Source organism: Fukomys damarensis, unplaced genomic scaffold (genome assembly GCF_012274545.1).
Source record: "Fukomys damarensis isolate Sample0158 unplaced genomic scaffold, DMR_v1.0_HiC HiC_scaffold_25, whole genome shotgun sequence".
Taxonomy (NCBI): domain Eukaryota; kingdom Metazoa; phylum Chordata; class Mammalia; order Rodentia; family Bathyergidae; genus Fukomys; species Fukomys damarensis.
Window position 1 is genome coordinate 36,219,196 of NW_022900937.1, and position 12,398 is coordinate 36,231,593.

At 48.8% G+C, this 12,398-nt stretch overlaps 1 long non-coding RNA gene across 2 annotated transcripts; it reads right to left on the bottom strand.

Annotated features, from left to right (window-relative positions):
- Positions 1-1,996: 1,996 nt before the first annotated feature.
- Positions 1,997-11,993, bottom strand: LOC109117976. 2 transcript variants are annotated; one of them, XR_002025290.1, is made up of 4 exons: positions 10,492-11,993; positions 8,845-9,241; positions 5,131-5,343; positions 1,997-4,802 (listed from the first exon to the last, which is right to left on the bottom strand). It is a non-coding gene; the product is annotated as an uncharacterized LOC109117976 (long non-coding RNA). The 2 variants fall into 2 exon arrangements; XR_002025289.1 differs by lacking the exon at positions 10,492-11,993 and having other exon boundaries at positions 1,999-4,802; positions 8,845-9,896.
- Positions 11,994-12,398: the final 405 nt, after the last annotated feature.

Sequence of the window (12,398 nt, forward strand, 5' to 3'; positions counted from 1 at the left end):
TTGAAAGCCCTCATCCCAGCCCCCAGGGTCTTCACCGTGGGATCCCAGAGCCCCGACTTGTCTCCGAGACACGGGGACCAATCTGAGATTTCCAAGCCCCACAAGACTCACGCCACTGCTTCTGCCCTGTCCGTCTCCCGCAGGAACTCTTTGCCCCCTCTTGGGACTTGCTCTGTCCTTCAAGACGCCACTCGTTCGGATGCCACCCTCTGAAAACATCCGGAGAAGGACAGACACCTGCATTCGAGTTGACTCCCCTGCTCCCACCGGCCTGCACCAGGAAGCCAGACTCGTCCAGCTTGCAGAGCACGGCTGTCTGTTCTCGATGTCCGGTGTCTTGCCGGACTCCAGGAGGGATGAGTGAATGGGTGGATGACTCAAGAAAGCAAGCAGTGCGTGAGCCGCTCAGCGGTGATGGGCAAAGGAGTGAGGCAAAACGTGGGACATCGTAACACAGCCCTTTCACCGGCCTGAGGCTGATGGCCAAGCGCACTTTTATTCTGTGATCACGGGCCTCTTGCCCCAGCTCCCCTTCTCTTCAGCAGCTTCCCCCGCTCATCTGTCGCCCTCTCTGTGGCCTCCATCTCTTTCAGACCGCACCTGGCCTCACGGGTCTCAAACTAAAATAAGTGGCTTCCTACTTAGAGTTCCACCTGGCTGTCCTCTGAACGCCCCATGTTCACGACCTCTCTTCCGTGATTCATCTCCGTGAGCGTGAGCTTGTTTCCTGTCAGTACTGAGTGTCTGCGTCTACTCCAGCCCTGGTCCTCCACTTTATGAACATCTCCGGCCACGCCCCGTCCCCTCCAGCACCACCTCACTACCCTAACCCAGGACAGCTCCTGACCGGCACTCCCTCCAGCTCACACCCATCCTCTGCTCTCTGGCTACACAGCTGTGTCACAGTCCACCCTTCCATTGATTCAAATCTTCAGCTTTTCGCTCCTGAACTCTCGCTAGTTTGAACTCTTTAAGGACTCAACTTCCCTCTGTGTCATCATCTGCTCAGAATCCAACCTGATAATTCTGCCCCCACTTCCTGTCATCTCCAACTCCGTCCGCCCACTTTCAGTTCCTCGGAGACATCAGGGATTCCGGGCTGATTTGCATGTGGCTCTCTCACTGTCACTCTTCCTCCTGGCTAGGCTGCACTGTGACCTCCATGAGAAGTGTCCCCACCCTCTGGGCATCCTTGGGATTCTGTACTGCACCGCACAGGAGGGACCACAGTGGGGCCACCGGCCACAGGACTGGAGGGGCTGAGGGTGAAGTCCCTCTGAGTTACACATCCGCCGTTCCCCGCTCCCGGAGCGGTCACCACTTCTCGTCCAGTGGATGTGGGATTCACGGAGCCTTCTAAGCCATGCGCTCTTGGAATTTGTCTTGAGATCTGCTTCAACTCTAAAAACGCTTCCACCATCTTCCGAATATAGAATGCTATTTTCCCCCTCCGAATGTGTAACTATGGTTTTCATAGGCTAAATCGTGCCAATAAATACTTTCACATATTGCTGGTAGGAGTAATCAAGGGATTCAAACCTTGTGGAAACCATTTTGGAAATATGTATCAAGAACCTTAAAACTGTCCCCTCCATACAGCAATAATGCTTTCTTGACTTTATCTTGAGGAAATAATGGAAGAGAAATAGAGAGCAGAAACCTTTACATCAAAGGCATAAGAAACATTATGAACAATAGACCCTATAGTAATTTTTACTTGATGTTCATATAACACAGAGCAGGTAATTTGGAGAGTATGAAATGGTAGATAACATATGTAAGCCAGGCATGGTGGCACATACTACAGTGCCAGCAAAGAGGAAGGCTAAAGCAAGAGAGGAGGATCGCAAGTTTAAACTCAAGTTGGGCAATGTAGCAATATAGCTAGACTCTGTCTCAAAATAAAAAAAAAGAAAATAGAAGAGGATGTAGCTCAGTTCAAAGGTCCTGGGGTCAACCTCCCCAGTATTGCCAAAAATTATAGATATGACCATTTTGGAAATATGTATCAAGAACCTTAAAACTGTCCCCTCCATACAGCAATAATGCTTTTTTGACTTTATCTTGAGGAAATAATGCAAGAGAAATAGAGAGCAGAAACCTTTACATCAAAGGCATAAGAAACATTATGAACAATAGACCCTATAGTAATTTTTACTTGATGTTCATATAACACAGAGCAGGTAATTTGGAGAGTATGAAATGGTAGATAACATATGTAAGCCAGGCATGGTGGCACATACTACAGTCCCAGCAAAGAGGAAGGCTAAAGCAGGAGAGGAGGATCCCAAGTTTAAACTCAAGTTGGGCAATGTAGCAATATAGCTAGACTCTCTCAAAATAAAAAAAATGAAAATAGAAGAAGATGTAGCTCAGTTCAAAGGTCCTGGGGTCAACCTCCCCAGTATTGCCAAAAATTATAGATATGACATGATGATAACTGAAAATAAGTATACACTGAAAATGTCATTGAATGACATCAAAACTCAGTAGTATTAGGGTGGTACCTTTAATAGTGGATTTTTCCTACACTTCTAATTTTAATAAAGTTTGCATTCATAATCAGAAAAAAATTCTTAGTTAAAAGAGTGTCTATTGCCATTATGGACAAGGGTATGGTAAATATTGCCAGATATTTGTCTTATAAACAAGAAAGAAGAGAAAGACTTTGAGACATATTTCAACAGAACTGCTGACATGAGAGGGTGAAGTAGCAAGCAGTCATGAAGGCGTTGTGATCAGACTTTGAGAACATGAGAAATGATCTCCAGACACTCTTTTCTTTGATTCCCTCACGAGAGGAGTGAGTCTACGTAGGAGGCTTCCCGGAGACACCCCCAGTAAACAGTGTGGTTACTGGCCCCTACAGTGCAAGGAGCACATACAAAACTGAAAACAGTTCTGGGGGTGGAGGGATGGCTAGGAAACAGAAAATCAAATTCTCTGAGGAGAGGGAACTGTGGTGTATGCTACCGGTCCTAGACAGAGGACATCTGGCCCCAAGCTGGGTCAGAGTCACACAAGAATAGGCAGAACCCTGGCGGTCTTGCTAGTCAGGTAAACAGACAGCGAGAGTCCAACGAGCTGTGACTCTGTGAGTGTGTGTTTTTAAGAGACTTCTGTAGCATGGTGCCAGGCCCACACTGTCTGCCCAGTGCGGGTCCAGAGCGGCGGGTGTGTGATTGCACGTCCATCCCCGCACAAGCCCCTCCCCGTAGCCATGCAGACCAGTCACCACCTAACAGGGCAGGGACTGACTTGTTGCCAGGGCCTACACCATGCTGCACCTCCACCAGGAGGCTAAGGTACTCCCGTTCCAGGCAGAAGCCAGATCGCCAGGAGGACATGATCCACTGAGGATGTTTCCTAAGACACCAAAACTCTGTCTGACATCATGTGCCAACACGTCACCTTAACAATTGTGGTAACAAGTATAAGCAATATTTAAATTTTTAATAGATGTGTTATAGTAGTAGACGTATTCCCATGCATCCCCCTGGAGATTCTCCCCACCTCTTGGAGCATGTTTATCCCATGGTCCTGGCCAATCCCTGCAGCAGCTCTGGAGTCCTTTTCTTGAGTATCATTAGATGCACTGTCCCGGCAGCCTCCATGTCCTGAGCACATTCAAACTATTTCCATTTCATGGTCATTTTGACTTTGAGCAGCGCCAGAAGCAGTCAGATTTTGCGACTAAGATGAATGAGGACACAGCGTCATATTTTAGAGCTCGCCTTTCTGTGGGATGGCGCTCAGCCGACATCATTGTATTTCTTTTTATCACATCTGGTAAAGACCCTCAGGAAAGAGGACACCAGAGCTGCTGCAGAAAGTGGCAAGGACGACGGGGGGAGTGTGTTCACAGTGAGGGGAGGATTCTGTGGGGGATTCATGGCAATGCATCTTTTACTATAAAACATTCTCAGAAACTGCACTTACACACTCACCATGCCATAGGCTCACAGCATGCACTTGCCTGTGTGCACAGCTCCTTACACTAAACCAGATGCCGTGACCCGGCCTCCACCCTGACCATTGTGCACACCAAGGACAGTGTAACTCCATCAGGCAGGCAAACCCTAGGGCTCATCATAAACGAGCCTAAACCATTGCCCTTTCGTGTCTGCTGCTGTGAGTCCCAAGTGTGCAGGAGAAATGTGTGTTTTCCTAAGCATTTCGTTCATCGCAGTGGAGGAAGGGCAGATTTCACTGTGAGACGCTGCTGCCCCGGGGTGTGCATGTGAATAGGTGGGCAGCACATCCAGGGCTGCTGTCCCTTTCCGATAAGGCTCAGCGAAGCTCACCGCTGTGCCTGGTAAAACCAAAGCTACGGCTCCCACATAGAGCCAGGCTACTATCGGTATTTTTATCAGCGTTGCCTGCAGACGAACAAGAGGGTTTCACGACACTGAGATCTTCACGTGGCACCAGGCGGAGCGAGCAGGTCACAGCATCAGACACTCGAATCAGGATTTGAAGAGGTTCTGGCCTCCTGGGCACGGCAGGACAGAGCTGACTCGATGGAGATAAGCACTATAAATATTCGGCCCGGGATTTGTCATCAGCTAGTAACGTCTTCAGGAAAGAAAGCGTCTGGCTTAATAGATAAGCAAGACCCAGAATTCAGAAATGCACTCGCCTGGACTGGGGACGAGAGCCAGGGTCCAGCGCCGTGCAGAAGGCAGAGGTCTGGCTCATCACCCGGTCCCCACATCTGCAGTGCCGGACTTCAGAAGAAAATCTTCAAGTTGCAGTATACCAGACAGAGAGCAGTGTGCTGGTGAGGACTCGGAGAGCACTCCCTGTTTAGGGAAGGAGCCAGGAATGTTTAGGGCAGAGAAGAGAAGAATTGAAGAGGTACTAGAGCCATTGCCTGACCTGTGGAAAGTGCTCGTGAAAGAGTAACACAGGCCACTGGTGTTTGTTAAGACCAAGGCCCGCAGGAGTAATGAGCTGTACAGCAACTGAGCGCGGGCAGTATTGCCCGACCTCACCAGCTCCTCCATACCCCAGTCTCCCTGAATGTGCCCTGTCCCTGGCTTTCAGACAATCCCGCAGCTGTTTCCCCTGTCTTTCCTCATCTCAGGCCTCTGCCGCAGCGGCCTCTCTTGTCTGTCTGTCCCAACACACCTGCTCGTCCTCTATCCGCCACTGCCTCCTCCTCTGGGAAGTCCTGGCCCCAACATCTGCAAGGAGCTGGGTCTGCCCGACAAGTGTCCCACTCTGTGCTCGCGGGGTCCCAGAACTTCAGCACCATGGGACCCCGGGTAGGGTTAACAGCTATACACTCTCCGAGGACCAATCAGGCCTGACTGATTTCCTCACAGCCGGCACCAGGTGTCCCTGGGAAACACAGACAGAGGGAAAGAGAGAAACAGAGGAAGAGCATTAGTCTTCATGTCTGTGGCTAACTCAGTTACGCCTCCCAGGTGTGAAACCAATCAGGAGTATGAACAAACTAGAAGCTTTGTCACAAGGCTTCTAAGGCACAACTGATGGCATGGTTTTAAGAGTCATCCACTGAATGCAGCCCAGTGCACTGCCATGAACTCTATCAAAACCACAGGAGACCCTGGCTGCGAGCCCTCAGTAAGGCGCCCAAGGACAAAGACAAGAAGTGTTGTTTCTTCAACTCAGCAGTGGCTGGCCAGGAATTTAGCTCAGTGGTTCCGCTGCCTGCCTCGCAAGCACAAGGACCCAAGTTCAATCCCGGTACCAAAAAAACAAAACAAAACAAACTCAGCAGTGGCCCTAGAGGTAGATGAAATATAATCTGGATCATCTGCCTTACTTTAATTCTCTAATTTAACCACCGTTATTTCTAAGATAAACTAGGACCTGTCTACTTAAGGCTGATCTCCCCTGAACCAGGAGCATTTCATTCTATACAGAGACAACATTACAAAAAACTACAATTATCATAATCAAGTATGTGTAAGGAAGGCATTCAACTTGAAGCTGAATTGCACTATGTTTCACTGATAAACCACACTGCCTGGTGAAAGCACTGAGATATCACTTATTTTATAAATGCAGGCCAGGAGTAGCAGAACTGAAATCCGAATGTGCTGTTGACCATACTGTATGGATTCCCAGAATCTCTGGGTTTCAAGTTGCCTTCCAGTTGCCCTTCCCAGGAAGGCCACCAGCCAAGAGATGGCAGGCGGAAAGGAGAGATGGTCCCACAAAAAGGCACTGGCCGCTCTTGTCAAGAAGACAGAGCATTGGCAAGGATGGGGGACTCTGAACACCCACACTGCTGAGGGGGTCGCAAGGTGGCATCGCCACCTTAGAAAACAGCCCCACATAAATCACTCTTCCATCGACTAGTTCCACTGCCAAGTATTAACCCAGGAAATAAAAGGTATGTCCACAAAAAAACTTGTGCATACATGTTCATAACAGCATCATTTACAACCACTAAAAGGTGGGAATGACCCACCTCATCATTAGCTGGTGAATGGTTAAATAGAATGAGGAAAAAAAAAAAAACACCAAAATGGAATATTATTTTTCCACAAAAAGGAATGAAATACTTTCATATGCTATAAAATAAATGAGACATGATGGCACTGTGGTACATAAAAAAGCTAAATATTGTCAGGTGTGGTGGCACACAACCGCAATCCCAACATTTGGGAGGCTGAGGCAGAAGGATCTGAGTTTGAAGCCAGTCTGAGCCACACAGTGAGTGCAAGGCCAGCCTGAGTGACAGATCAAGACCTTGTCTCCAAAGACAAAACACTAAATATTTACCACATATTATGTGATTTCACGTACGTGAAGTGTGCAGAAAAGGTAGAGCTTTAGAAATAGAAACTACATGCCTCATTGTCCAGGGTAATCTGGCCTCTTTGGAGGGTGGTGAACAAATTGTTCTAACATTGATTCTGAAAACAACTCCATAACTATGTGAACATGCTATAAACAACGGAACTGCACTCTTTAACTGGAAAAAAAATCCAATGGAGTGTGAATTATAAAACTTAAAAAATGGGATCGTCAGAAAGCTATAGGCAAGAAAGAACTTGGAAAGCTATTTTCAAATATTGCAGCTTTTTGATCCTTAGATAAGAAACTATAAGCCGTGTTATGAAAGAAAGACTCTAAACATCTTCTCTGAGAGTTTAATCTTAGTGTCTAGAAGCAACGAAGCACTGTTTCTGTTGGAGAACCTCTAGGACGCCAGATAAATTTGTAAATGTCGCTTAAAGGTTAAAACAAGTCTGGAATTCAGGCTTTTAGATGAAAGTGTAAAGTGGCCGGTAAATGGCGAGTGACAACGTCTCTGGAGAGCATACGGCCCACCAGCTTGGAGCAGGAAAATGCACCAGCCGCGCACACCAGCTCTGAGCTCTCCTTCCTCAAGAAACATTGTGAGGCTCAGGAAAGCATTCAGCGGGGGGTCACTCTGTCCTCTGAGCAAGGAGGGCCTTGTGCATGAGCCCTTGAATGTTCTGGAGAAAGAGAGTGAGAGGTGAGGACTCCTTGGGTGAGGCAACCAGTCCCAAGAGCTCAGAACTGCATCCGCTACCAGGTCTCCTGGGCCTCTCTGCAAAATGCTTGGGCACCGCTGGTTTCCGCAGCTACCTTGGCTCTGCTGGCAGTGAGCTGGGTGGGCGCAGTGGCCACTTCCAAACTCAGGCCTTCCTGGAAAGCAATTCCAAGCAGAGCTTTCTCTTGGATGGGATTCCTGTGCTTGTGTCCTCATCCCAGGGGTTCTTTCTTCAATTCTGTTCAGCAAAAATATCTGTGCAGGCTGAAAATTCTCCCACCCTTCAGCACTTTCTACACAGGAGTGCTGGCCTGGCCCATCCGCCCTCCACACACACTGGGCATCCTCTGTGCAGCGGGCATCCAACCGTCAGCCAGGCCATGCTGGAGGGAGCAAATGGCTCTGGGTCTCCGAGCCACACAGCCCATTTGGCCCACTCTCCACTTCCCTCTGCAGACATCTACTCTTTCATGAGCAAAGTGAGACAGTGAGCCTCCTCTGCTCCTCCAGCTTCTGTGAAGGTGTTCATGCAAAGGCCAACTCATGGTCACACTGCACGACCAGCAGAAACTGGGCTCCTTCTCCGTCTTCCAACTCCAAGCCTGCTACTCACCTCGGGTTTCCTGTACCACCCAGGGACTGGCACGGTTAGGGTGAATCACTTGGAAGTCCCTGCTATATGCTGGACCCCATGACTGCTGGTCAGCAGGGTCATCACAGTGCCTTTGCATGCCTGAGACACCATGATCTTCTCCTGAGACATAGGCCCCGGTCCTTGCGTAGCAGGTGCTGGGCCCACGTCCCAAGTCAAGGCGCACACCGGCCACACTGGCCGCACCAGAGCCACCCTCCAACCAGTGCCATGCATGTGACAGTGTCCATCATCTCTCACCTGAGACCTTCCCTGGCACGAGATGGAGTGTGACAGGGAAGGGCTGGCTCCGCTGCCCAGGACCCTGGCCAAGAACCCTTCCTGGGTGGTAGCGAACCGGCACCCTCAGGGATAGGCCTCCCACACCCTGGATTCCCCTGTGGCTGGGGGTGTTGAGGCAGCTGCGGGCCCTGTGCACAGCTGGCTTCAACTTGAGCACTTAAATCCCTTCCTGCTTTGCAGCTCAGACAGTGGCAATGGCTTCCCCGCCACTGAAGTCTGTGGACTTCCCGTGTGACATTCTTAAACAAAATGTTAAACTTATGCCCATAAAACGACAGAAAACGGTAGCCCAGCCAGCAACCTTAAAAGCTGCTTTTTCTGTGATTTCCAGCTAGTGACTGCCAAGCGTCTTCTGGCTGTTGGATCTGCTGCTTAGCCGTGAAGACACGGAATTGAGTGGAGACGATATACTCACCCTGAGCAGCTCACAGCCACGCATGGGGTCCCCATCCCCGGCCACGGCCCAGGATGGTCTCGGCCTGTCAGGAACCCAGCAGGTCCTGCTGCAGGGGAGAGGACTCAGCTCCCTCTGGGGCCAGCCAAGCTTCCTGCATGATAACATGTTTACTAGAAACGGTAAGTGTGCAGAAGCTTCAGAACTCCAGTTCTTGTTAAAATTTCACTAATTTACTTTTTTTTTTAGTGCAGCACCTTCTACGAATGTCTCCCCTTAGATTTTCTAAATTGCTGGGCTGTGTCTTGCTATAAATATGTGCAAGCCTAGGTTGTCTGCTTGTCAGTGGCAAAGGTGAAACTGCTCAACTCACCGGTGCTGGGGTGCACGCCTTCTTGTGGCTCATCTGTTCCTGAAACTGATATTTCGAGAGGTTAAGAGGAACGGTTTCTGTGTTGAAAGAATGGTGACTAGTTGTTGGTAAGGTTTTTTTTACAGCATCGCCTACAGCAGAAAAAGCAGGCCTTACCCTTGCTTAAGCAGATGGATGCCTTCCAGAACACACTCCTGGATTTTTCCATTTTGCTTAATCTCTCTTGAGGGGGCAACACCATTATAAGAAACCTTTTCTGTGCTTTCTATTGTTAAGGCAAGAAATTACATCACTTGGCTTGCCAGTCCCTCTTGGGCTCTGTAGTTCTTCCCTGTATGTCTAAGCCCCTGGATCCATTTTAAAAATAAATTAAGCTAAATATCTTAAATTCTTCCATAGATCCTATGCAAGAAATACACACTTTAGTACTTTACCAAGTACCCTTCTCCTAGACTGCCCCAAGAGGCATGCAGCCTAAAATATAAAGAGTATCGTGCTTTATTTGTGATACCAGTGTAATAAAATATTAACATTTCCTGAATTCCTCAGCATAAGAGGATAGATAGGTATGTGTCTGACACACTTGCTGAAATCTAAATTCTTCATCTACATTTACTCACCAGGAGCATAAATCAAAGCAAACCCTACTTAAACCATGGGGTTTCCCCCAAAAAGTAAGACTGAACCAGAAAATAATCAGCCTTGAAAGTTAGGGGTCAAGACTGCCAGCCAAGTCAGCCTATCCTTGCCTTACCTACCTTCAGGTCAGCCACCAAGCTCTATTCTTCCCTGCTGAGAATGTGGGTAGTGGCCCATTGTTAAAGGCAGTGTGTTTGCATTAAACTGTAGCCCAGTCTGTGTTCGTTTGTCCCCTTAAAGTAGCAAGGGTTTAATCACTGTGACTCTAGTGCCCACGGGCAGATGGTATAGATTTAAACAGAGGTCATTGCAGGGACTAAACCAACAGCAGGGTTAGTTGACTGGAATTCGTTAGGGACGGACCGCATTTGGCTGACCGTGCAAAATTCCTAAGGTTTTTCCTATTTCTTTATCGGATTTAGGCTTTGCTGGGTAGCATTCTGTGTGCACTGATTATTCCTATTAATGATTATCAAGAGGATTTGGGTGTTTCAAACTTTGTACTCAAACCTAGCAGGCAAAGTCTTCCATAAATGTATTCTAAGCTCTTGGCAAACTTTCCTCAGGAGCAAATATTAACTCCAGAGAGTGTTTATTAGCTTTCCTAAAATAATCACTGCATTAATGGCATGCAGTGGCTGGAGGTAAATGCTTACCTAGGCCAAAAGCTCATCAGGTTGGAGCTTCTCAATAGAACTCTTTCAGAAATAATTTATTTCTTGCACAGTTTACATTTTAAAATAGCCCACGGTTTTCCTCCAATTTTGGTTTGCATTCAGAGAGTGACTTCAGGAAGAAACACTTCATCTCCCCTATGCTGTTAACTCAGGGACACAGAAAAGTTAATACTGTTATGTAACACAAAGGCTGGAGCAGATACCATAATTTAACTCTTTACCCCACCTCTCCAGAACCTGTCTGGTGCTCTCAAATAGAGACTCTTGCAATCTGAACAATCATGGTGCCCTCATAGTTCTAAAGCATTTTTACAACTTTCTTGAACATGAAGACCATCGTGGTGCAAAACACCTGTTCTGTAGGAGGCAATCCAGCCAGCTAACTCAGGAAAGACAGAAATGCTATCAGATTACGCAGAGCACACTTCCAAGTAATGTGGGCTTGGGGCAGAACAAAAGCATTGCCACCCTTCCCAGTGGGCAGCTGCCGGCACCGACTGGCTTCAGGTGAGCAGCACAGGCTCTGGCAGAAGTGTCACTGAGAGAATAAATATACAGACAGACAGTCGCCAGATCATCACATGTAAAGACAGAACCCTGACCCCGACCCGCAGACACCAAAAGCCTTGTCTACAGCAAGCAGGAGAAGTCAGAGGTGAGGAAGCTGGTTCACTCTCCCAAGTGACCATCCAAACAGTAATCCAGCAAGTGGCCCCAAATGGCTGTAACTTTGTCAAATCACTGACAGCCTCTCTAATGTTTGTTCTCCCTTCCAACTTAGGATCAGCTGAAGCAATCATGTCCCTCTGACTCTAGTAGAGGTGCCAGGTTTCTAGCAGGCTGACCTTAGCTTCACCCGGCCAGCGTTCTCTGGCCCTGGAACAGGACCCTCGAAGGCTCTCTTTTTCCACCAGGAAGTTCTCCGGCCCCTGTGCCTGCCCTTCAGTCTCTCTCTCCTGCACCCTACAGAGGGTGGGTTTCACTTTGAAATGCTTCCTCCCTGGCCCTCCTCACAGGCCCCTGAGTGGCCCTGGTTCTGTGAAGAGAGAGACCCTGGAAGCCCCCAGAGCGGAGCCTTGAGCTCAAAACTGCAGGTGGCACCGGCAAACCCATGAGAAACATCCCCTTAAGAGGTGAGGGCCGCGGGCGATGAGTCAGCAAAAGAACGTCCCCTCCTCCACATAGGCTGCGGTCTCATGGGGTAATTCGGGCTGAAAAGCAACCTCTCCTGGGCAGGCAGCGCACATCTAATAAACGCTGGGGTGAGGAAGGCTACCTGAGTGCTGCCCTCTGGACCCTGAGCAGATCGGAAACACCAGCCGTCCCCTTTTCTCTGTTATAGCCCGAAAAAAGCATATGTGGATGGACAGCCCTGCTGCGGCCACCCTGGATGCCCAGCACCCACAGGGAGAGTTGTCTGTCCCACCACAGTGGGCTGGAATTTGAACAACCAGCAGAATTGAATTTGGAACAATCAGCAGGCTTACATTTGGACCAATCATAGTCTCACATATGGACCAATCACAGGCTCGCTGCTGCTGTAGCTGCTCCAGGCCTCTGGACTCCTCTGATAGCTGTCAGTCTTTTACAGGGTTCTGGTGTGCGGCAGCACCGGCCTTGTTCAACTCAAGCCTTGCTCTGGTGGCCTTGTACATCTTCTCCGAATGTGTAGTGTGGACAGCTCAGCCTCTTTTAAAGGAATTATAAACACGGCGCTGCTGTCCTTGCGCAGCTCTCCTGAAGAGGTCCAGACCCGAGCATCCCATGAAGATCGGAGATGGAGACAGTGTCCACCCCAGGTGCAGCAGTGAGGCCACTAGCGGTGGTGACAGCAGCTGCGTCTGGCCGTCTCATGACTTCTATCAGAACTGAGCGAGAGATGCTCT